Source organism: Bombina bombina, chromosome 4 (assembly GCF_027579735.1).
Source record: "Bombina bombina isolate aBomBom1 chromosome 4, aBomBom1.pri, whole genome shotgun sequence".
NCBI classification, from domain to species: Eukaryota; Metazoa; Chordata; class Amphibia; order Anura; family Bombinatoridae; genus Bombina; species Bombina bombina.
The window spans coordinates 116,035,878-116,060,962 of NC_069502.1; the positions used below are offsets into that span (position 1 = coordinate 116,035,878).

Sequence of the window (25,085 nt, forward strand, 5' to 3'; positions counted from 1 at the left end):
ACCCCATGAAGAGTCCCCACATAAAAAGTGTAAAGAGTTTACTAATGTTTTGAGACTAATCAACCATATTAACATACAATTAAAAGGCTTGTTAACGCGTCTACTGATTATTAGAGAACGCTACAACTTGCTGGCAGCCAAGACTTGAAATGTTACAGTGCGTTCCGTTGCCATAACAACATTCACCCTGTTCTACTAGTTGGCACAGATTGGACCGATACAGGGCTTAAAGCGCGCCGCTTACCTGTCACGCGCTGCCTCATCTAGGAGTTATTGGGCGCTCTAGGAAAAGGAGCCGTAACTTCCGTGTCACGTGCACGTAAACCGTAGTCATGTGAGTAGAGGGGAGGTGAAGTCTGAAGCGATTACCACAAGTCAGTGTAACCTTGTGTGCACTCTATTGTCACAGTATAAATACCTCTCACACATCTAAAGGGAGGACACAGGACAGTTGTGTCACGTGCACGTAACGTAAGCAGTAGTCATGTGAGTAGAGGGGAGGCTAGAGAGGTCACCAGAAGTTAGTGTAACCATATTGCCCTAGTGTAAATACGTTAGCTGTGTACCTTTCACACATGTAAAGAGATGACAGTCATGTCACTTCCTAAGAGTAATGACAGACCACTGCAGTAGGGTGCAGAAGAGTATTGTTAGCAGCAGAAGTACTGGCTGTGCCTACAGTCTTATTTTCCTATTAATGCAGTTCTTTCACTTTGTTACCTAAGTACCTAATGCTGTACATAACTGCAGTCTGAGGTGACCAGCAATTAACAGCACAATTGTCAGTAAAATGCTGTCTGACACTGTATTTTGTGTCTCTTCTCCATATCACACTATAAATTGGATTTTTTTTCATGCTGTAAAATAATTATTTTTTATAACTATTAACCGTTTTGGAATCACTGTAGAAAAACAACAGTTTTCTTTTTTGTTTCATAAAAACTAAAGGGAAATAAAACTGAACAAAGAGAATTATTTTAATGTATTAACATTGTATTGCGCAGTTGCTTGTTTATACATTTGTGTTAGCCTCTGAAACGTGGTTAAACACATAGTTAAAGTCAGCTACAGAGCAGCAAGGTACTTCTGCTCCAGAGTTGAACATAGCTGGTGATTCACATGCTTGCAGCAGCAGGAAATGTGGCAGGTATTATCAAAACATAAATCTAGTTTATAGGCAATGAGTGTTGCAACAATGATGAGTCAGTGACCTACATATAATCTATGGTTTATGACTGTGCCCCTTTTTGTATTTTAACTTCTTGGCTAAGATGAACCTAAACTCTGACTTTGCTATGTATCTAAATATCTGCATTCTTAAATCAATTATAGAATATGTCCTAATTCTTACTTAGTAAAGTGAATCATGGTCTTTGCTGTTTCCCAGGTATATTTAATTCATTTATATTAAAAGTCCTGTGAGTGCATTTGTCAGAAGGAATATATATATATATATTATTTTTTTTCTTGCAGTTTCATTATTTATTTTGCCCCATTTTCATGTAATTTAGACCTGAAAACTGACTTTTCTAATTCCAAGAAGACCTAAAAAGCGCATGACTGACGTTTTAAGGCTAACCCTGCTACAAACCCCCTAATTTATTTTATTATACTAATGTTTTTACCATGGTTAGCTAGCCTCTTTAGATGTGAACTCAAGCCTCCAGATGAGGACAGTAGTGTATGAGTTTGGATATTGAAAAACAATTAAACAAGATGTTAGTTTAAATTTTTTTTCACTTGGCTGATATGTTATTCTATAGCAAGACAATAGGAATGTCTTGTAATTACAAGTTGTTTACTTTCCCTTTTTTAGAATTAATGGTAAAAGCAGCTGGATCTATGAATAACCTGAGTATATTGAAAACTCTTGTTTGGCCGACATGCAGACATGTTTCATTTCTCTACTTTATCAAATAATGATATACTCTAATCTGTTAGAGCATATCATTTTACGACTATCGATCCTGCTCTAACTTTGTATTTAATCCCCCCAAAAAAGGGTTAAACCCACAGTAGACGTGCCGCTCGGGACCTGCGGTGCACTGCTGGTCCAGAGTGGAACCTGCCACTGATACAATCAGCAGTGCTGATTACATATCTAATTCATACAACTAGCACTGCTGATTTGACCACAACCAAATGAAAGCTTAGGAACCGGCCAATTTTTGGTTCAGCACCCTTGATAGCGCTTGCTGATTGGTGTCTACATTTAGCCACCAATCGGCAAGCGGTACCCAGGTGCAGAAACTAAAATGGGCTGACTCCTAAGCTTACATTCCTTATGATCAAATAAATATTTTAACAATATATTACTTTGAGCGCTGACATGGCAGCGTTACTCTCTGAGAATCAACATCATTTTACAGTTATATTTGATTTAAAGAACAAAATGAAATAGAAATGGTAATATCATAATTAATAATAAAGAAAAGACAAAACTGAAATGTGTATTGGTGCATTTTATTTTTAAATAGAAGCATTTTTGCATTATATTTCCACATACAATATATATTTCTAATATACTTCCATAATCAAAAATGCTACAAGCCAATGCGGACTCTCTGTAAAGTGTGGTGTTTGAATACTCTTGTATGGACACTCACAGAATATGTGCAAATGCTGCTGAATAAAACATAACTTTTACTGGAAGCATTTTTGCTAATGGAGGTATATTGCAAAAAGGCTTCTATTTAAAATTGAAATGCACCTGTGCACATGCAATATTGACATTTCTATCCCTGCGAACTTTAATGATTCAGATGGAGCATGTGATTTTAACCGTTTAGCTGCTGAACAACTTTCACCCTTGTGCTGAGCTTTATTGGAGCCTTAGGTACTGCTCACATTTAAGTCCAGCTGTAGGTAATTTTTAGTGAGTAACCCATACAAATTATATATATTTTTTTTCTATAAACTGATTCTATTTATTTATTTTAGAGAGAGATCTGTCTTAAAACAAAGGGTTACATTGTGTACTCTCTGCTAGATTTAACCTCTTTCAGACATTATTAGATGTTAACAAAATGATTAAAAAAACCTAACCCTGAGAAAATTTTATAAGGGCGAAATAACCCCAGAGAGTTCTATTCCAATTGAGTTTAATGCTGAACCTGATGCTAATGTCAAACTCCCCTTTTCTGAAACTTGTGATGTGATTGCCCTAGATGATTTATATGCTGCAGGGGCTACTGCCAGTGTTAACGCTATTAAATTCCCCTCTTTCAAAGAAAAATCTACATTTTACCGAATACATTTCAGAGGACACACTCTAGAAACAGTCCAAAAAAGGGTTGAAAGAGATCTTACAGATTTAGCTGAAAACTTGGGTTCTAATCATACTAAAAACAGTTTAACCAAAAATGAGAGGGACACTCTGAAACAACTACAAGAGAATGAGGATTTAATTGATAGAGCAGCCGACAAAGGAGGCTCTATTGTAGTCATGTATAGGGATCAATTTGTAAATGAGGCCCTCAGACAACTTAATGATAAGGATCAGTATATCATCCTCAGAGAGGATCCCACTACAAGGTACCAAGGAACTTAAACAACTTTTGGATGAGGGGAAGGACATTGGCATCATAGATGACAGTACCTATTCATACCTACTTGTCAGTAACCCTATTATCCCTGTTTTTAATCACCGCCCCAAAAAACACAATCCTCTTATGCCAACCTATTTATGGGTTGGTGGGAGCAGACCCACATCTTTGGGGATGGGAACCCCTTCAGGTCTCACATCTCCCTCTTCAGAAGGTTCATAGACGACCTGATTTTGATTTGGCAGGGTGATGAACCCAATGGTGGAAGCCTTTATGCAGAAGCTTAAAGGGACACTGAACCCAATTTTTGTCTTAATTATTTTATCTAATTTGCTTATTATTCTTGGTAATCTTAGTTATTATTATTAGTTGCTCTTCTAAAATTGAGAGTTTCCCCTGTTTGTAAATGCCATCCCCTTAACAACAGCCAACATAACCTGGAGGAAGTCATGAAGTAAAAGCGCATCTTGCCGAAACCTGCTCGATTACCTGGCTAAAAACGCCTTAAAGGGACATTAAACACTAAATACATGCTAGATAGAATGATGAATTCAAAGAAAAGATTAGTCCATGACTAACATGTAGATGTATTTTTTAAAGTTTCATTAGTTGTTTAAAAAGTGACAAAATAAGTGTAAAGTTTTAGTGTCTATAAAACACTGGGAGCTGCCATGTTGTAACTTGTGTTACTTTCTCTGCTGTGGCCAATTAGGGACAGTTATAAATAGGTCACTAGAGTGTGCAGCCAATGGCTGTGCTGGATTTAACAGTGTTCTGCACTTCCATTTCTAACAGGAACTGAAAAGCTCACAATTTCAGAATGGAATTACAGGAAAAGGAGACAAAATAAATAATGAAAGTATATTGCAGAGTTGTTTTATTATATACAATTTATTATTTTATATTACCATCTCAAAGTGTTTAATGTCCCTTTAAGGATATGTGTCGTACAGGGTTTGTCTGTGACATTAACTAGCACAAATTTAGTCTTTATGTTGAAAACCAAGATTTAAATCAAGTCTTACTGACTAGAGAATCCATTGTCTTGCTTTACAAAAAATGATGTAGTGTATTATTTATACTACTATATTCCCCTTATCCTTCAACAAACACATTAATAAATACTTAAAGGGACACTGAACCCAATTTTTTTCTTTCGTGATTCAGATAGACCATGCAATTTTAAGCAACTTTCTAATTTACTCCTATTATCAAATTTTCTTCATTCTCTTGGTATGTTTATTTGAAAAGCAAGAATGTAAGTTTAGATGCTGACCCATTTTTGGTGAACAACCTGGGTTGTCCTTGCTGATTGGACAGCCCCAATAAACAAGTGCTGTCCATGGTTCTAAACCAAAAAATTGCTGGCTCCTTAGCTTACGTGTCCCCGCACACGATCCTGCCCCCCTCTGACGCACTACCTCCACCGATGACCGCCCACCCGCCTCCCTGCATCCAGCTCCCACCCACGAACGATCAATGCCATCGATGGCCGATTCAGAGAGGGCCACAGTGTCTCTCTCTGCATTGGACTGCTAGAAAATGTTATTGCAGGATGCCTCAATATCGAGGCATCACTGCAATAACATGAAAGCGGCTGGAAGCAATCAGGATCGCTTCCAACGTTTTCAAACACCAACGACGTACAGGGTGCGTCCTTGGTCGTTAAGGACATTTTTTTGTAGGACGTACCCTGTACGTCGTTGGTCCTTAAGGGGTTAAGCTCTCTGCAGCAGCCTGGCACTTCAGTGTTTTCGTAGCCTGGTGACATCACTGACATCTCCTGGGCCACTACTAGACAACCAGGGATGTGGGGGTAAGCACCTAAGAGTTATCACAGCAGTGACTCAATGATCTAAGCCACAGTACGTGCTAAATTCCAGTCAGTGACTGCTTCAGTCCGCCCCTGATATGGAGTTTAGAAAAAAAAAACACACATCTTGTTTATTAAAATTGTAATGAAATGTATACAATTTGATGTAGAGTTCCTACTTATGAAAATAATATATATTGTTTTTTCAGTAAACTATACTATTATTTGTGGGTTTCTCACTAAAAATGGCCTACAGTAGGGCTTAAATGTGAGCCGCGTCTAAAAACTCCAAAACAGCTCAGCACAGGGATTGAAATGGCTCAGGTTGACTTGGTGTTTAACCCTTTTTGTAAGAGTTAAATGTATAGCTTTGCTACGTCGCTAGTGATAAAATAAATTAGACCATTTCATTTTATCATTATAATGGCTCTTAAACCCCTGCAAAGAGGTTAAACACATAGTTAAAGTCAGCCCGGGAGCAGCAATGCACTTCTGGGAGCTAACTGTACACATCTTGTGAGCCAATGACAAGAGGTGCATGCTCTTTATAAACTGTGAACATTTAGCGTTAACATTCATGCCTCTTTAAATTTACAAATGTGTCTTCTATTAACTATTTCTAAAATGTACAGGGAGTTGAATGAACTTTATTACTGAAGATGACTAAACCTCAAATCAAGTGCTCTGAGGTCATGGTCGGCAACCAAATCACTGGCAACCAAAACTTCCTCTGAAAAATGAGGTAGAGAAACAAGTTTACATAGCTGTAGGATCTTTACACTGAAAAACCCCATGTCTTCCCTGCTGATTATGTGCTGATATTTACCAACTTTATAGCTTCTCTGTATCTTTTTGTTTAACTCCTGCTTAGCTATTTCTCCTCTGTCCCTCAGCTAGTTCCTTAGCTCCATGTCTTACTTTCATGAGGGAAATATATAATACGTTACTTAGCATTGACTTGTTACTGTTCTTGCATTTAAAGGGGAGGACTAGCAAGGGGGCAAGTGCAGCCCAGTTGCTCAGATATTGTATCCCACCCCTTTGAAAATGTTATATTTGATATTAAATGGGAGGGGGGGGGGGAAACACTGCTGAAGTGAAAAGCATAATAAATAACGGAAGGTTGTTTGTTTATGGGATTTCAGATTTCTTACTGCTGCTCTGCATTGTTAGCAGCACCTTATATATCATGTGGTGTCTTCTGCAGTATTCATTAAGGGTATATATAGTCTATGAGTAAGTGCCACTAGGGGTGGGAAACGCGTCAGAAATTTTGCATTTTTTGGCTGCCTTGAGATGTTGTTTGCTGTACTTTTAACTTTACCAATAAAATATTTTTTTTTAATAGCACAATAGTAGTGCGTATTACATTGTGGCGTTTGGTACTATTATCCAGCGCTGTATACGCACTCCAGGTCAGGACATCCTTGTGTCTTTGGAGTGAACACATTTCTGTTACTGTGCAGCTGATTCGTACCTGTAGCCATGGGCTGTGACGCATATATAGTAACCCAAGGCTTCATGGTGATATATGCAGCAAACCACTGCCCATGTGCACTGTAAATTGGGCCCTGGGCTAGGCAGGTACAGTTTTGTCAATGAGTGGGGCAGAATTGGTGCAGACAGTATGGTGTGTATACAGCTACACACAAACCATACACGCCAACATATATATATATGTATGTATTTATTCAGCAACAGTTGCCAGGTGTAAAGGTGAGTAACTCAAAGATCACCTGATGCGTTTCACGTATGCGCACATGCGCTTCATCAGAGGATATATATATATATCTATCCCTCAGTTTACACCGGGGTTAGGTTCCAGAAGGAATGGTTGTAAATCGAAACCGTTGTAAATTGAAACCCAGTTAATAATGTAAGTCAATAGGAAGTGAGGGAGTTAGGTTCCATGCCCCTCTCATAAGTAACACCCAATACATTATTTTCAAAGCTTTGAAATGAAGACTTTAAATGCTAAACATCATTATAAACAGTATCAAATAGTCGCACAACACGGAATATATCATTAAACTAAGTTAAATGAATAAAAACATTTGCTAAAACAGCATTATAAACCTAATAAAAAAAATCACACAACAATGTTTCTCAATGCTTTTCAATAGCAGTCACATGACTAGAAAAAAAGGTTGTTATTCTGAAACGGCGCAAATTGAAACGGCGTAAACATGCTTTTTTTTTTTTTTAAATAACATTGCTTTTTTTTTTTTTAAAATAACATGCTTTTTTTTTTTTTAAATAACATGCTTTTTTTTTTAAATAACATGCTTTTTTTTTTAAAATAACATGCTTTTTTTTTTTTAAAATAACATGCTTTTTTTTTTTTAAAATAACATGCTTTTTTTTTTTATTTATTTATTTTTTTTAGAAAAAATATATCTAAAGTTAGTTAAATATTTAATATACATTATAGTCCAATGATTATTCATACTAAAATAAGAATTAGTTTTTAAAGGGACATGAAACCCAAAACTTTTATTTCATAATTCAGACAGAACATGCAATTTTAAACAACTTTCCAATTTGCGTATATCATCAAATTTTCTTCATTCTTTTGGTATCCTGGGCTGAAAAAACAGCAAAGTTAGCTCAGGAGCATGCACGTGTCTGTAGCACTTTATGGCAGCAGTTTTGCAAGAATGGTATACATGTTCAATTTTCCTATCTTGAAGATATTATCACAAATTATTTAAAGAGACAGTAACGTTTTTGTTTAAAATCGTTTTTATTGCATTGTTTGCCTGCCTAAATCTGTTTAACATGTCTGCCATCAGATAACCTATGTTCTGTGTGTGTAGAGACAAATGTGGTTCCCCCTTCGAGTGTTTGTGATAATTGTGCCATAGCGTCCAAACAAAATGAGGACATCTCTGCTACATTTCATAATGTTGCCCAAGATGATTTATCTAATGAAGGTAGTGGGGATAGTTCTACATCCTCTCCTTCTGTGTCTACACCAGCTTTGCCCGCGCAGGCGACACCTAGCGCGCCAGTGCTTATTTCTATGCAACAATTAACAGCAGTAGTGGATAATTCTATAGCAAATCTTGTATCCAAACTGCCAGCATTTCAGAGAAAGCATGATTGTTCAGCTTTAAATACAGATAAAAGGGATGAACAATCAGACGCTGACGATGCTTTATCTATTTTACCCTCACATCAATCGGAATTGGCTGTGAGGGAAGGGCTGTCTGAGGGTGAAATTTCAGACTCAGGAAAAATTTCTCAACAGGCAGAACCTGATATAGTAGCATTTAAGTTTAAGCTAGAACATCTCCACGCTTTGCTAAAGGAGGTATTGGCTACTCTGGATGACTGTGATTCTATGGTAGTACCAGAGAAGTTGTGCAAATTGGACAAATTTTTAGAGGTCCCAGTGCACGACGACGCTTTTCCAATACCCAAAAGGGTAGCGAACATAGTGGAAAAGGAGTGGGAGAAGCCAGGTGTACCCTTTGCCCCACCTCCTATATGTAAGAAAATGTTTCCCATAGTAGACCCTAGAAGGGACGCATGGCAGACGGTCCCGAAGGTTGAGGGAGCTGTTTCAACACTAGCGAAGCGCACCACTATTCCTATAGAGGACAGCTGCGCTTTCAAAGATCCTATGGATAAAAAATTGGAAGGATTGCTTAAAAATATTTTTGTTCAGCAAGGGTTCATCCTTCAACCAGCTACGTGTGTTATTACTGTCACTTCAGCGGCGTCCTTTTGGTTCGAGGAACTAGAAAGGTCGCTCCAGAAAGAGACTTCCTATGAAGAAGTCATGGACAGAATTCATGCATTAAAATTAGCTAATTCCTTTATATTGGATGCCGCCTTTCAAATAACGAAATTGGCGGCGAAAAACTCAGGTTTTGCTATAGTAGCGCGGAGGGCGCTTTGGCTGAAATCCTGGTCGGCAGATGTGTCGTCCAAGACTAAGTTACTTAATATTCCTTTCAAGGGTAAGACCCTTTTTGGGCCGGAATTGAAGGAAATTATTTCAGACATCACTGGGGGTAAGGGCCATGCCCTCCCACAGGATAGGCCTTTTAAGGCTAAGAACAAGTCTAATTTTCGTTCCTTTCGCAATTTCAGGAACGGACCGGCTAATAACTCCACTGCCGCTAGACAAGAAGGTAACGCGGCCCAGCCCAAACCCGCTTGGAAGCCCATGCAAGGCTGGAACAAGGGTAAACAGACCAAGAAACCTGCTGCTGCTACCAAGACAGTATGAAGGGGTAGCCCCGATCCGGGACCGGATCTGGTAGGGGGCAGACTATCTCTCTTCGCTCAGGCTTGGGCAAGAGATGTTCCGGATCCCTGGGCACTAGAGATAGTCTCCAAGGGATACCTGCTAGAGTTCAAGGGACTTCCTCCAAGGGGAAGGTTCCACCTGTCTCGCTTATCTTCAGACCAGATAAAGAAACAGGCATTCTTACATTGTGTAAGAGACCTATCAAAGATGGGAGTGATAAACCCAGTCCCCTCCGGGGAACAAGGTCTAGGTTTTTACTCAAACCTGTTTTTGGTTCCCAAAAAAGAGGGAACTTTCAGGCCAATTCTGGATTTAAAGATATTAAACAAGTTCCTCAGTGTTCCATCCTTCAAAATGGAAACCATTCGGACAATCTTGCCGACAATCCAGCAGGGTCAATATTTGACTACCGTGGATCTAAAGGATGCGTATCTGCATATTCCAATCCACAACACTCATCATCAGTTCCTGAGGTTCGCCTTTCTGGACAAACATTACCAGTTCGTGGCTCTTCCATTCGGTTTAGCCACCGCTCCCAGAATTTTCACAAAGGTGCTAGGGTCCCTTCTAGCGGTCCTAAGGCCGAGGGGCATAGCTGTAGCACCTTATCTAGACGACATCCTAATCCAAGCGTCGTCTCTTTCCAAAGCAAGGGCCCACACAGACATTGTGTTGGCTTTTCTCAGATCTCACGGGTGGAAGGTGAACATAGAAAAGAGTTCACGGTCACCGTCCACAAGGGTTTCTTTTCTGGGAACAATAATAGATTCTGTGGAAATGAAGATCTTCCTGACAGAAGTCAGAAAGCTAAAGCTTCTAAACGTTTGTCGAGTTCTTCATTCTATTCCTCAACCCTCCATAGCTCAGTGCATGGAAGTAATAGGACTATTGGTCGCAGCAATGGACGTGGTTCCTTTTGCTCGGATTCATCTAAGACTATTACAGCTGTGCATGCTCAATCAGTGGAATGGGGACTATACAGACTTGTCTCCCCAAATTCAAGTAGACCAGGTAACCAGGTACTTGCTTCTCTGGTGGTTGACCCAGGATCACCTGTCTCAGGGAATGAGTTTCCGCAGACCAGAGTGGGTCATCGTCACGACCGACGCCTATGTCTGGGACTCCCTGAAAGCTCAGGGCCTATGGTCTCGGGAAGAGTCGCTTCTCCCGATAAATATTTTGGAACTAAGAGCAATATTCTATGCGCTCCTGGCTTGGCCTCAGCTAGCGGAAGCCAGGTTCATAAGATTTCAGTCGGACAACATAACGACTGTTGCGTACATCAATCATCAGGGGGGAACAAAGAGTTCCCTAGCGATGAAGGAAGTAACCAAGATTATCCAATGGGCAGAGAATCACTCCTGCCATCTATCTGCTATTCACATCCCAGGAGTAGACAACTGGGAGGCGGACTTTTTGAGTCGTCAGACTTTCCATCCGGGGGAGTGGGAACTCCACCCGGAGGTCTTTGCTCAGTTAACCCAATTATGGGGCATTCCAGACATGGATCTAATGGCGTCCCGTCAGAACTTCAAGATTCCTTGCTACGGGTCCAGATCCAGGGATCCCAAGGCGACTCTAGTGGATGCATTAGTGGCGCCTTGGTCGTTCAACCTAGCGTATGTGTTTCCACCGTTTCCTTTCCTTCCCAGGCTCATAGCCAGGATCAAACGGGAGAAGGCCTCGGTGATTCTGATAGCTCCTGAGTGGCCACGCAGGACTTGGTATGCAGACCTGGTGAATATGTCATCGGCTCCACCATGGAAGCTACCTTTGAGACAGGATCTTCTAGTACAAGGTCCATTCGAACATCCAAATCTAGTTTCTCTGCCGCTGACTGCTTGGAAATTGAACGCTTGATTTTATCCAAGCGTGGGTTTTCGAATTCTGTGATAGATACTCTGGTCCAAGCCAGAAAACCTGTGACTAGAAAGATTTACCATAAAATATGGAAAAAATATATCTGCTGGTGTGAATCCAAGGGATTCTCCTGGAGTAAGATTAAAATTCCAAAGGTTCTCTCCTTTCTCCAAGAAGGTTTGGATAAAGGGTTGTCAGCTAGTTCTCTAAAAGGACAGATTTCTGCTTTATCTGTCTTGTTACACAAACGACTGGCAGCTGTGCCAGATGTACAAGCTTTAGTTAGAATCAAGCCTGTTTACAGACCCATGACTCCTCCTTGGAGTCTAAATTTAGTTCTTTCAGTTCTTCAAGGGGTTCCGTTTGAACCTTTACATTCCATAGATATTAAGTTATTATCTTGGAAAGTTCTGTTTTTGGTTGCTATTTCTTCTGCTAGAAGAGTTTCTGAATTATCTGCTTTGCAATGTAATCCAACCTATCTGGTTTTCTATTCAGATAAGGTTGTTTTGCGTACTAAGCCTGGTTTTCTTCCAAAAGTTGTTTCCAACAAGAATATTAACCAGGAAATAGTTGTTCCTTCTCTGTGTCCGAATCCAGTTTCAAAGAAGGAACGTTTATTACACAATTTAGATGTTGTTCGTGCTTTAAAGTTCTACTTAGAAGCAACAAAAGATTTTAGACAAACCTCATCTTTGTTTGTCGTTTACTCTGGTAAGAGGAGAGGTCAAAAAGCTACTGCTACCTCTCTCTCTTTCTGGCTGAAAAGCATTATCCGATTGGCTTATGAGACTGCCGGACGGCAACCTCCTGACCGAATCACAGCTCACTTTACTAGGGCTGTGGCTTCCACTTGGGCCTACAAGAACGAGGCTTCTGTTGATCAGATATGTAAGGCAGCAACTTGGTCCTCTGCACACTTTTGCCAAATTCTACAAATTTGATACTTATGCTTCTTCGGAGGCTATTTTTGTGAGAAAGGTTTTGCAAGCCGGGGTGCCTTCCATTTAGGTAACCTGATTTGCTCCCTCCCTTAATCCTTGTCTTAAAGCTTTGGTATTGGTTCCCACAAGTAATGGATGACGCCGTGGACCGGACACACCAATGTTGGAGAAAACGGAATTTATGCTTACCTGATAAATTACTTTCTCCAACGGTGTGTCCGGTCCACGGCCCGCCCTGGTTTCCTAATCAGGTTTGTCAGAGTATATGAATATTATGATGAATATTACATATGTGTACATATATATATATATATATATATATATATATATATATATATATATATATATATATATATATATATATATATATATATATATATATATATATATATATATATATATATATATTTTATACACTGTATATGTTAGATGAGACCTCAGGATTAATTGAACATGAGTTTGTTGAACACAGCTTCTAATACACGTCTATCAGGATTGACGATCAGTAGAGCCTTTTTGAAGCATGACCCCTGTAGTGTAAAACACACAAACATTTCTTTTCTAAAGGAAATAGCTCAGTGACCCTATTCATTTGACTATATATGCAGATTTTTATAACTTCAGAACATTTGGTGAGGTGAGAAAAGAATGTGTTCAAGGACCCCTTTGGAATTTGACACGTGTGATACAACAGTTCTATCTCACTGAATCTCTATTTGAAGAAGTACTGCAAAACCCCCTCATGGGGGAAGGTGACACAAATAAAATTAAATACATTTTGCAAGGGGAACAATGCCAGTTTTCCATGTATGTTTGGAATGATTCATGATATATATATATTAAAATTAAGCACATTGTATTAGGTGGATGATTGCTGCAGGGGATATTTATATAGGAAATAAATTCAGATATACATAGAAATGATATATATGTTTTGAAAACACAAAAGATCTTACTTAGCCTCTGTGTGTTTAAGAACATGAATAGATGTTTATGGACCTGAAGAGAAGTGATCATTAACATTTATTTTTATTTCAGATCTACATAAACAGGATTTATGTATTCAGGAAGAAATACACAGAAATATTACATACTACATCTGGGTGAATGCAGTATATCAGGAGTTTTAAATACTACTAATCTGGAGATATAAAAATAAGCTGTTATTTGCAAAGAAATGCCAGAATACTGATACAATTATAATGCATTTTAAGCTAATAATTAACAGTGTTAAATTATTTTAATATAATGTTAGATATATGTGATGTCTCATATCAAAACGATCAGGAAATTAATCTGATGCCGCTTCACCTATAATTGATATTGGGAAAGACTGGTGCAAGACATTATGGCAGTTATTATACATTTTAAAGAAAGATGTTTTAATGTATAACTGTATTTCTTTGTCATGCTGCATTTATTTGTACTGTCTAATTATAATGCTGCCACCCGGTGTTGCCACGAGATAACTACAGCCAGAAAGATTTTTGGCTGTTGGAAATGGAATATCCAGTTATCCAATAGAGGGACAAGGTTTCGAAGGGCCACCCATATTTCACACCAATGATTACAATAATAAGTTGTATAAAGAAGGAAGGAGGGACACTGGTCTACAGGGTTTTTGAACTGACTGAAACTGTTTTGCGTGGGACACAGTCAAACTACAAAAACAAAGTGGGCCATATTTCTCCTATTCCATTGAAATTACACTTATTTTATATGAGGTGTGAAATTGGATCCGTTGCAAAAACTGGGAACTGGATTGCTGTTATTTGGTGATATATATAAAAGTTTTATTATAAGATAAGTTATATGCATAGTCAATTTGTATTTAATAGATTTAAAGAAACAGTGTGTTTTAGTTAGCATTTCACAGCCTATATATATATATATATATATATATATATATATATATATATATATATATATATATATATATATATATATATATTGTTTAAATCTGTATCTGATTGACCAAGTAACTCATCTATGCAAGTTCTGATATTGTCAGTTAATTTTGTATTAGGATAAATTGCAGTTAAATAGCAGAATATATATATTATCCTATTGTTTTATAAACACTGTTTAGAATTGTATTGCTTGGATGTTAAAGGTTTTTAGTCCCATTGTGTTAAATAAATAAAAGGGTGAATTGTGAAGGTATATCTTTCTGGGTTTTGTAAGAAGGATAGCATATCTTAAGAGTTGGTTTTAACGCATATAAATTTTGTTTCATTTCCTTTTATTGCAAATATACTTCAATATGTTTATGGATATTAACTAAATAAAAGAATTCAGATATTTATATTAATTGTATGGTCTAGTAGGTGCATGGTTGATAAGGGTTTCTATTTCTTTGTATTGTGTTTATAACCCTGCCATAAACTTATATATATTATTTGGATAGCACTACTAAGATTTTCATAAATATACTGACAGGTTGAAATTTTTTTTCTTTGTACACTACAGTCACCACGGCACCCTATAGTTTCTCCTTTTTCTCCTAACCGTCGGTCGAATGACTGGGGGGCGGAGCCAGAGGGGGAGCTATATGGACAGCTCTTGCTGTGTGCTCTCCTTGCCTTTCCCTGTGGGGGAGAATATTTCCCACAAGTAATGGATGACGCTGTGGACCGGACACACCGTTGGAGAAAGTAATTTATCAGGTAAGCATAAATTCTGTTTTAAATCTTACTGACTAGAGAATCCATTGTGATTTAAATCGATACTTAAATCTTGCTTTGCATAATATGATGTAGTGTATTATTTATACTACCATATTCCTCTTATCCTTCAACAAACACATTAATAAATACTTAAAGGGACACTGAACCCAATTTTTTTGCTTTCGTGATTCATACAGAGCATGCCATTTTAAGCAGCTTTCTAATTTACTCCTATTATCAATTTTTCTTCGTTCATTTGCTTTCTTTATTTGAAAAAGAAGGCATCTAAGGTTTTTTGGTTCAGTACTCTGGACAGCACCTTTTTATTGGTGGATGAATTTATCCACCAATCAGCAAGAATAACCCAGGTTATTCACCAAAAATGGGCCGGCATCTAAACTTACATTCTTGCATTTCAAGTAAAGATACCAAGAGAATAAAGAAAATGTGATAATAGGAGTAAATTAGAAAGTTGCTTAAAATTGCATGCTCTATCTGAATCACGAAAGAAAACATTTGGGTTTAGTGTCTCTTTAAATCAACTGAAAAATAAACTGGGTAGTCAGCCTTTCTACTTTATTTTGTGCCTCTTGTGCGGTAGTATTGCAGTGTTTTCTAGCTCAGGGTTTAGTTGCTGGGTGCTTTTGTCCCTGAGCTATTGACTACAGTGACTTGCTCTGTTTCTCAACAAAAGTACCCTGTGACCATACGCCCACCGGCCCCACAGTACAATAGTCGTGTGCCTTTTAATTTTACTAAACTTTAATTTACAATGTTCAACATTCAAAGTAATACGCTGCACTTGTGATCCTAAACCAATAATAAGTATTTAGAATATGCAGTTGCTAATTACTATCTAATTATATTACAGAAAGTTTTTTTTAGTGTTACTTAAAACACAAATATATTTGTCTCTTAGGTAGACTGGAGGTGAATTTTATATTGCCTTAAAGGGACAGTTTACACTAAAATTGTTATTGTTTAAAAAGATAGATAACGCCTTTACTACCCAATCCCCAGCTTTGCACAACCAACATTGATATATTAAAATTCTTTATAACATTTAAACCTCTAAATTTCTGCCTGTTTCTAAGCCACTATATAGCCTCTTATCACATGCTTTTTTATTTGCTTTTCACAACACGAGACTGCTAGTTCATGTAGGCCAACATTAACATTGTGTGCACGTCCAAGGAGTTATATAAGAGTTAGCACAACACAATACTAAATGCATGTCAATAGATAATAAATAAAAAGTCATGTGATCAGAAGGTTGTCAGAAGATGCTTAGATACAGGGTAATCACAGGTAAAAAGTGTATTAATATAACTGTGTTGGTTATGCAAAACTGGAGAATGGGTAATAAAGGAATTTATCTTTTTAAAACAATAAAAATTCTATTGTAGACTGTCCCTTTAACATCTCTCTAGCATTACAGACTGCTAAGAAGAGGCACTTGGATTCTTTAAATGGACCTTCTGAGGTATTGGCTGACTGAGTTATTGGGCAATCAGTCACCGACCAAGCACCTGTGGTCATGAGGGGGTCTGCCGCCTGTTTGACCCATTGATGTGCTAAAAAAGAAATACAAGTTTCTATTTCACATCAGTCTTACAATGTCCATACAAACATGGCTGCAGTCAGATATCAATACAGATGCACTTCTATTGCACACATTCACATTGGCATTTTAATGGCGGTGGCCATCTCTGAAGGGTACTGCAAATCTAGAGGTGGGACTTGGTTCAGGGAAGCATGACTGAGGGAGAGCCCTTATCTTTTTTTATTTTTTTTTAATGGGGGGGGGGGGGCGTAGGTGTTCTGTCCACCCCTGCTTTGATGCACATACTATGTGCTCTGTTGGGTAAAAGATCTAAATTTTAGCACTATTGTTCCTAGATAATAAGGGTCAAGGACATATGTAATGTCCTGCTCAGGACCCTCAAGCATTGCAGTTCCTGAGCAGGAAATCAATGGCGAGCCAATCAGGATTAGCAGTCTCACCAACTTGCCAATATCTGGCAATTACCTAAAATGCTCTATATACACACTATGGGGCCGATTTATCATGCCCCGTATGCATCTGTTTCCGCGCGAGCCTTTAGGTTAAGAAGCAGCGGTCTTAAGACGGCGGACAGCAATCCGCCAGATCGCATACGATCCGGTTGATTGACACCCCCTGCTAGCGGACGATTGGCCGCGAATGTACAGGGGGCGTCATTGCACAAGCATTTCTAATGAAATGCTTGTGCAATGATACGCTGTCTGCATCTATCAATGTGCGGCGGACATGATCCACTACATTGATCATTTGGCCCTTATAAGTGCATAAAGACACACCACTGGTCTTTTTTTACTTGTACTATGAATGAAAACAAAAGGAACAAAGAAGTAGTCAAAGTTAGATAAGAGAAAGGGATGTGTAATTGAAAGTTTCAACACCCTCAAAAAAGTAAAAAAAATTAAATAAAAATAAATGATAGGATGTGGGGGTTTCTAGACATGGACGTAGAGTGAGATAAATTCCTCCATATAGTTTCTTATTGGTTATTTTGTTGCAGCCAACACATGATGCATTAAGAGGGAAATGGGTTCCAAAGACTGGTCACTTGACAAACCATGAAGGTGACTCGCAAAGAAAAGCTGGTTGCCTAATGTGAACTCTGGCTTTAAATCTCACACATACCAATATGATGAGCATCTTATTGATATTCTACCAACTGTCTATTAACTGTAAACAGCTTAGAAATACACACTTACTATCAGATTATATATTACTCTTTATTGTTACTGTTTTACATATAGCTTCATGGGCGTCTATGGAAGTGATCAAGAGTTATTATTTTTATTATGATTGCCATTTATTTGTATAGCCCTGGAATTTGAGTTGTTAAATGCCCCTCCTAGCTTTTAGAGTCTAAATCCTGGGGACTTGCAGTAACAAGCCCAAAACTCTGCTTCCTTTCAACTAGAAGGGTAAAAAGGTGACAATGTATTTTCAATCAGACCCTTTGAATATCATGTGGTTGATGTGAAAATGGCAATTACCTAACCTATTTGATATCCAGTTAATAGTAATTACAATGCCTCTCTTGTGGGCAAAAATAAATCCATATACACAAGCAACACTTCTTTGTACAGAGGAGAACCTCTACTTTAAATCGAGCAGTCACATGACCCTCTTGATATCACATGATTAAAATTAAATTAACAATTTGTAAACCATTGTACTATGTTATATACTGTATTATAATAAGATGTTGTAACTGTGTCTCTTTCCAAGCCAAAAATAAACACTTTTTTATGATTTACATCATTTTTTTTAGATAATAGAGGAGTTTGATGAAGACTACATCTAGATAGGGGGCGCTATATGGATAGATGATATTGGAAAATTCATGTATCTATATAACCAATAAACCAAGAGGAATTGGGGCATATATATGTATGTTTATATATCACTATATAATGTGCGGCCTGAAATATATATATATACATTAATGTTTTGTCCTGTATATACCACTAAACTCGGCAAACAAACAGCAAACAGATGCCTCTATATAGAAGTGTCCATTTGTGGCTTGATAGGTTTAATCCAAATTCAGTGGATGAAGCAGTTGCTTAAATGATATCAAATGACAGATGAGAAAATGCTGCACTCTCCTCACATATAGATGTCGCTGAATCTGGAAAAATGAAGAAAAGAGAGGCGCCTGTGTGTACCAATGATAGAACCAAGTAAACACACTCAATAAACCCTGGTCAGGGTACTCACTTTTGTGAGGAGCACTCAGTGCTATTAGGTGCAGGCTGGATGTTTGACAGCAACCCAGCTCACTGATCTACCAGGATGCAGGAACAAGAAGGCATGATCTGTGAGCTGGGTTGCTGTCAAACATCCAGCCTGCACCTAATAGCACTGAGTGCTCCTCACAAAAGTGAGTACCCTGACTAGGGTTTACTGAGTGTGTTTACTTGGTTCTATCATTGGTACACACAGGCGCCTCTCTCTCTTTTCTTCATTTTTCTACATCATTTTTTTATGATGATTGGTGAATACTTAAAGGGATATGATGCAATGTTAAACAATTTACTAATTTACTTCTATTATGAATCAGGAGCCGGCCCCTTTCTGGAGCTCTATATGGCAGCAGCTTTGCAACTCCTTTTGCAAGAGCACCAGATGGCAACACTAGTTCCTACCATGTTGTGCTCCAGACGCCTACCTAGGTATCTCTTCAACAAAGAATATAATTGAAATGAGCCAAGTTTGATAATAGAAGTAAATTGGAAACTTTTTAAAATGGTTCACTCTGTCTGAATCACAAAATATTCTGGGGGTTTTTATACCCCTTTAAAGTTACATACAAGGGGAACATAGAATGTATTGTATCATTGCACTACTGTTTGCATACACAGTATATGTGTTTAACTCCTGCAATGCGCTGCTGTAACCTAGCTAAACACATCTGGTCAGCAAAATGACCAAAGGCATATGTATGATCAGTTACTAGCTCCCTGTTGTGCATTGCGTCTCCTGAGCCTACCTAGGTATGCTCTTCAATAAAGGATTTCAAGAGAATAAAGTAAATTTGATAATAAAAATAAAATTAAGTCTTTAATTGTATGCACTGTCTGAACCACGAAAGTTTAATTTTCACTTTCATGTCCTGTTAATTCCATGGACACCAAGTTTAAAAACATAAAATGGTGTGTGCAAGTAAGCTGTGCTGTTCCGCATCTACTATACAAAAAAACAACAACATGCACTTCAGACCTTTAAAGGGACAGTACACTGTAAAATTGTTTTTCCATAAATGTATTTTAAATGACTTGTTATACCAACTGCAGAGTATAAAATATTTGAGAAATTGCATTTTCGGGTTTATTTGTGTATCTGAAGTAGCTGGTTTTGTGCTTTGAAACCACAGCCTATTACAATGGGTTGAGCTTCAGGTAATATCAGATCTCATTATGTTATCACTTTTATGTACACAGACTTGCTTCCTTATCTTATATATGTCTGGAACACCAAAGCTCAATACATAGAGAGAACAATGGAAAATTGTCATTTTGTTACTTAACTATCATGCCCCCCACTGAGAGTGTAATCTCTTCTGCTGACTGTGTATACTTAGGCTTGTCAATAGCATATACGCCAGTATCAAAACTTTCAGTATAGGTTGGGAAACCAAATGCTAAATCAGCTATTTCAAATGCTGAAACAGGAGTAAAGGAGCTACTTGCAACCAATTTAATACACTCTAGCAGGTAAAAAGGATCATTGGGAATAATTTAAAGGGGAGAAAGTTTTTGGGTGAACTGTCCCTTTAAGGAAACTTATCCCTTTGGTCAAATGATGGGTCACATGACTCTCTTGGTTTAATGAAAAGCACATCACTTTTAAGTACATATTATAATTTAACTTTGTTAATTGTTGTATCATAATCCATATCTATCTCATACTTTCTTGGCTATTTACATAAATATTTTATTTACTTAACACTGAAAACATACACACACATACTATGAAATAATACATTAAAAAACATACACTAAATGTAACCATGTAATAGAACAGATGAGAAAAATATAACCAGGAAGCTTTGCTTTAAGAACATGTACGATTATCTTGTGATACTGTATAATTAACAACACTTGTTCTCAATAAATTATACCACATTACTATTAAAAGGTCAGAACTAAAACAGTATTACAATACTGGCAGCTTGAGGATTCTATATATAAAAAAAAAAAAAAAAAAAAAAACATGAATATAAACCTTTAAAAACCCTGACACAGAAAATCAGTCTTGTACTTACCAAGGTGTTGTGTTTGTGCTGGTTCTGTCTGGCAAGCTTGCTGACCTATAGCACGACTGTATGTATTGTCCTTATATCAGCGATCCTAAACAAAGCTATCAGCTCCTGTATGCTGTTTGCATATAAGTGGGAAGGGAGGGGAATTTTTTTTTTTCCTGACTTTTGCTCACTGCTTTCTGGGAGGAGCTGAACTCTGGCTTCCTTTGCAAGTATTTTGTAACCTAATGATAAACACCTCTTATTCTGTGTAAATGGAAACGGACAGCAAAAAATTACCGATACTCTAGGTGATATGACTGGGTTTTATTTCTAAATAATTATTAGTGAGTAATATGCTGAAGTATAATTATTAAAGTAACCACATAAAAGAGCTGTGGATTATTGCAAGAATTAAAGGGACAGACTACACCAGAATATATGTTTTAAAAGATAGATAATCCCTTTATTACCCATTCCCTAGTTTTGCATATCCAACACAGTTATATTAATACACTTTTTACCTCTGTGATTATCTTGTATCTAAGCCTTTGCAAACTGCCCCTTATTTCAGTTCTTTTGACAGACTTGCATTTTAGCCAATCAGTGCTGGCTCCTAGGAACTCCACGTGCATGAACACAGTGTTATCTATATGAAACACATGAACTAACACCCTCTAGTGGTGAAAAACTGTCAATGCCCTGAGCTAAGAGGCGGCCTTCAAGGGATTAGAAATTAGCATATGAACCTGCTAGATTTAGCTTTCAACTAAGAATACCAAGATAATAATGCAAAATTGGTGATAGAAGTAAATTGGAAAAATGTTTAAAATTACATGAACTATCTGAATAATGAAAGTTTGTTTTGGACTAGACTGTCCCTTTAAAGATATAAGAAGACAGAAGATAAATATATGTTGGTCCACGTTTGTGAAAGAAAGACCTGGGTGCTTACATCTGATTTCCCCCCCATCCTTTAATGGGTGGGGGACGTTTGCAGAGCATCTTTGTTTGGTAGGTGATTACCATACATTTGTATTGGTTTATAGGGGATCCAAGCATGCATCTGTTTTATGCAGACAGCTCATTATACCTCATATTATAGGGGAGTATGGTCTTTCAAATTGGGTATTTATTGCTCCTCTTGGTCATTGGTAAGTGACCTAGACATTGTCTCATCAATTGGTAAGATAACCTAAACTGGACTATAAAAGAAACACTTACCCCAACCTCTGCACCAAAATCAGGTGTGTGACTTCACTTTTTAAAAGAAAAAAATCTATTTATTGAAGGGATAAGGAGCCTTATCCACTATTAGGTGGCTACTATGGCAACCGCAACCATGTGATAGAGACATAGGCAAACAATATAATTATTGAGAAGAAAGAGACCCATTATTTGAAAGAGGCAATTTTTCTTTTTCAATTTCAATGAGTGGTCTTTTGCTTCTTCATCAACCAGCTGATGGTCATAACAAAAGCAAATACCTCATGGTGGTCTAGATTATGAGTGGAGCTCTATCGCTCGCGTGCTAACTATGCTCGACTACCGCATCTATTATAAGTGGAGAGTAAAAAGTTTTCGCTCACACGCTAACTGGACGCACGCAAAAAGCCAAACTTAGAATATTGCAACCACGTTCACATATTCTCCCATAGACTTCAATGGAGCACGAGAAAGAAGTGTTGTCATTCGCATCTTCATGGCAAACAATCTTCCTATTCTTCATACATTTAAAGATAATTAGTTAAAGGGATACTGAACATTTTTATTTCTTTCATAATTCGGATAGAGCATGTCATTTTTAAGCAACTTTCTAATTTACTCCTATTATCAGCAAACTGTACCCAGGTGCTGAACCAAAGATGGGCCAGCTTGTAAGCTTACTTTCCTGCTTTTTTTAAATAAAGATACCAAGAGAACAAAGAAAAATTGAAGGAGTAAATTAGAAAGTTGATTAAAATCATAATTTATGTAAGAACTTACCTGATAAATTCATTTCTTTCATATTAGCAAGAGTCCATGAGCTAGTGACGTATGGGATATACATTCCTACCAGGAGGGGCAAAGTTTCCCAAACCTCAAAATGCCTATAAATACACCCCTCACCACACCCACAAATCAGTTTAACGAATAGCCAAGAAGTGGGGTGATAAGAAAAAAGTGCGAAAGCATAAAAAATAAGGAATTGGAATAATTGTGCTTTATACAAAAAAATCATAACCACCACAAAAAAAGGGTGGGCCTCATGGACTCTTGCTAATATGAAAGAAATGAATTTATCAGGTAAGTTCTTGCATAAATTATGTTTTCTTTCATGTAATTAGCAAGAGTCCATGAGCTAGTGACGTATGGGATAATGACTACCCAAGATGTGGATCTTTCCACGCAAGAGTCACTAGAGAGGGAGGGATAAAATAAAGACAGCCAATTCCGCTGAAAAATAATCCACACCCAAAATAAAGTTTAAATTTTATAATGAAAAAAACTGAAAATATAAGCAGAAGATTCAAACTGAAACAGCTGCCTTTCAGTACTTTTCTACCAAAAACAGCTTCAGAAGAAGAAAACACATCAAAATGGTAGAATTTAGTAAAAGTATGCAAAGAAGACCAAGTTGCTGCTTTGCAAATCTGATCAACCGAAGCTTCATTCCTAAACGCCCAGGAAGTAGAAACTGACCTAGTAGAATGAGCTGTAATCCTTTGAGGCGGAGTTTTACCCGACTCGACATAAGCATGATGAATTAAAGATTTCAACCAAGATGCCAAAGAAATGGCAGAGGCCTTCTGACCTTTCCTAGAACCGGAAAAGATAACAAATAGACTAGAAGTCTTTCGGAAATTCTTAGTAGCTTCAACATAATATTTCAAAGCTCTAACTACATCCAAAGAATGCAATGATCTCTCCTTAGAATTCTTAGGATTAGGACACAATGAAGGAACCACAATTTCTCTACTAATGTTGTTAGAATTCACAACCTTAGGTAAAAATTTAAAAGAAGTTTGCAACACCGCCTTATCCTGATGAAAAATCAGAAAAGGAGACTCACAAGAAAGAGCAGATAATTCAGAAACTCGTCTGGCAGAAGAGATGGCCAAAAGGAACAAAACTTTCCAAGAAAGTAATTTAATGTCCAACGAATGCATAGGTTCAAACGGAGGAGCTTGAAGAGCCCTCAGAACCAAATTCAAACTCCAAGGAGGAGAAATTGACTTAATGACAGGTTTTATACGAACCAAAGCTTGTACAAAACAATGAATATCAGTAAGATTAGCAATCTTTCTGTGAAAAAGAACAGAAAGAGCAGAGATTTGTCCTTTCAAGGAACTTGCAGACAAACCTTTATCCAAACCATCCTGAAGAAACTGTAAAATTCTCGGAATTCTAAAAGAATGCCAGGAAAAATGATGAGAAAGACACCAAGAAATATAAGTCTTCCAGACTCTATAATATATCTCCCTAGATACAGATTTACGAGCCTGTAACATAGTATTAATCACAGAGTCAGAGAAACCTCTTTGATTAAGAATCAAGCGTTCAATCTCCATACCTTTAAATTTAAGGATTTGAGATCCTGATGGAAAAATGGACCTTGCGACAAAAGGTCTGGTCTTAACGGAAGAGTCCACGGTTGGCAAGAGGCCATCCGGACAAGATCCGCATACCAAAACCTGTGAGGCCATGCTGGAGCCACCAGCAGAACAAACGAGCATTCCTTCAGAATCTTGGAGATTACTCTTGGAAGAAGAACTAGAGGCGGAAAGATATAGGCAGGATGATACTTCCAAGGAAGTGACAATGCATCTACTGCTTCCGCCTGAGGATCCCTGGATCTGGACAGATACCTGGGAAGTTTATTGTTTATATGAGAGGCCATCAGATCTATTTCTGGAAGTCCCCACATTTGAACAATCTGAAGAAATACCTCTGGGTGAAGAGACCATTCGCCCGGATGTAACGTTTGGCGGCTGAGATAATCCGCTTCCCAATTGTCTATACCTGGGATATGAACCGCAGAAACTAGACAGGAGCTGGATTCCGCCCATACCAGTATTCGAGATACTTCTTTCATAGCCAGAGGACTGTGAGTCCCTCCTTGATGATTGATGTATGCCACAGTTGTGACATTGTCTGTCTGAAAACAAATGAACGATTCTCTCTTTAGAAGAGGCCATGACTGAAGAGCTCTGAAAATTGC

General features: G+C 37.8%; 1 protein-coding gene across 3 annotated transcripts in view; it reads right to left on the bottom strand.

The window, feature by feature from the left end:
• PLA2G7 (phospholipase A2 group VII) overlaps positions 1 to 21,054 on the bottom strand; it is a 62,234-nt gene extending 41,180 nt beyond the window's left edge. The window contains exon 1 of one of the 3 annotated variants that reach the window (XM_053709606.1): positions 20,909 to 21,054. The gene's annotated coding sequence lies outside the window, so the exon portion shown is untranslated. Of the gene's footprint in view, positions 1 to 244; positions 367 to 20,908 lie in introns of those variants that run through there. The other 2 variants (XM_053709607.1, XM_053709605.1) reach the window with 2 other exon arrangements.
• Between the last annotated feature and the right edge of the window lie 4,031 nt (positions 21,055 to 25,085).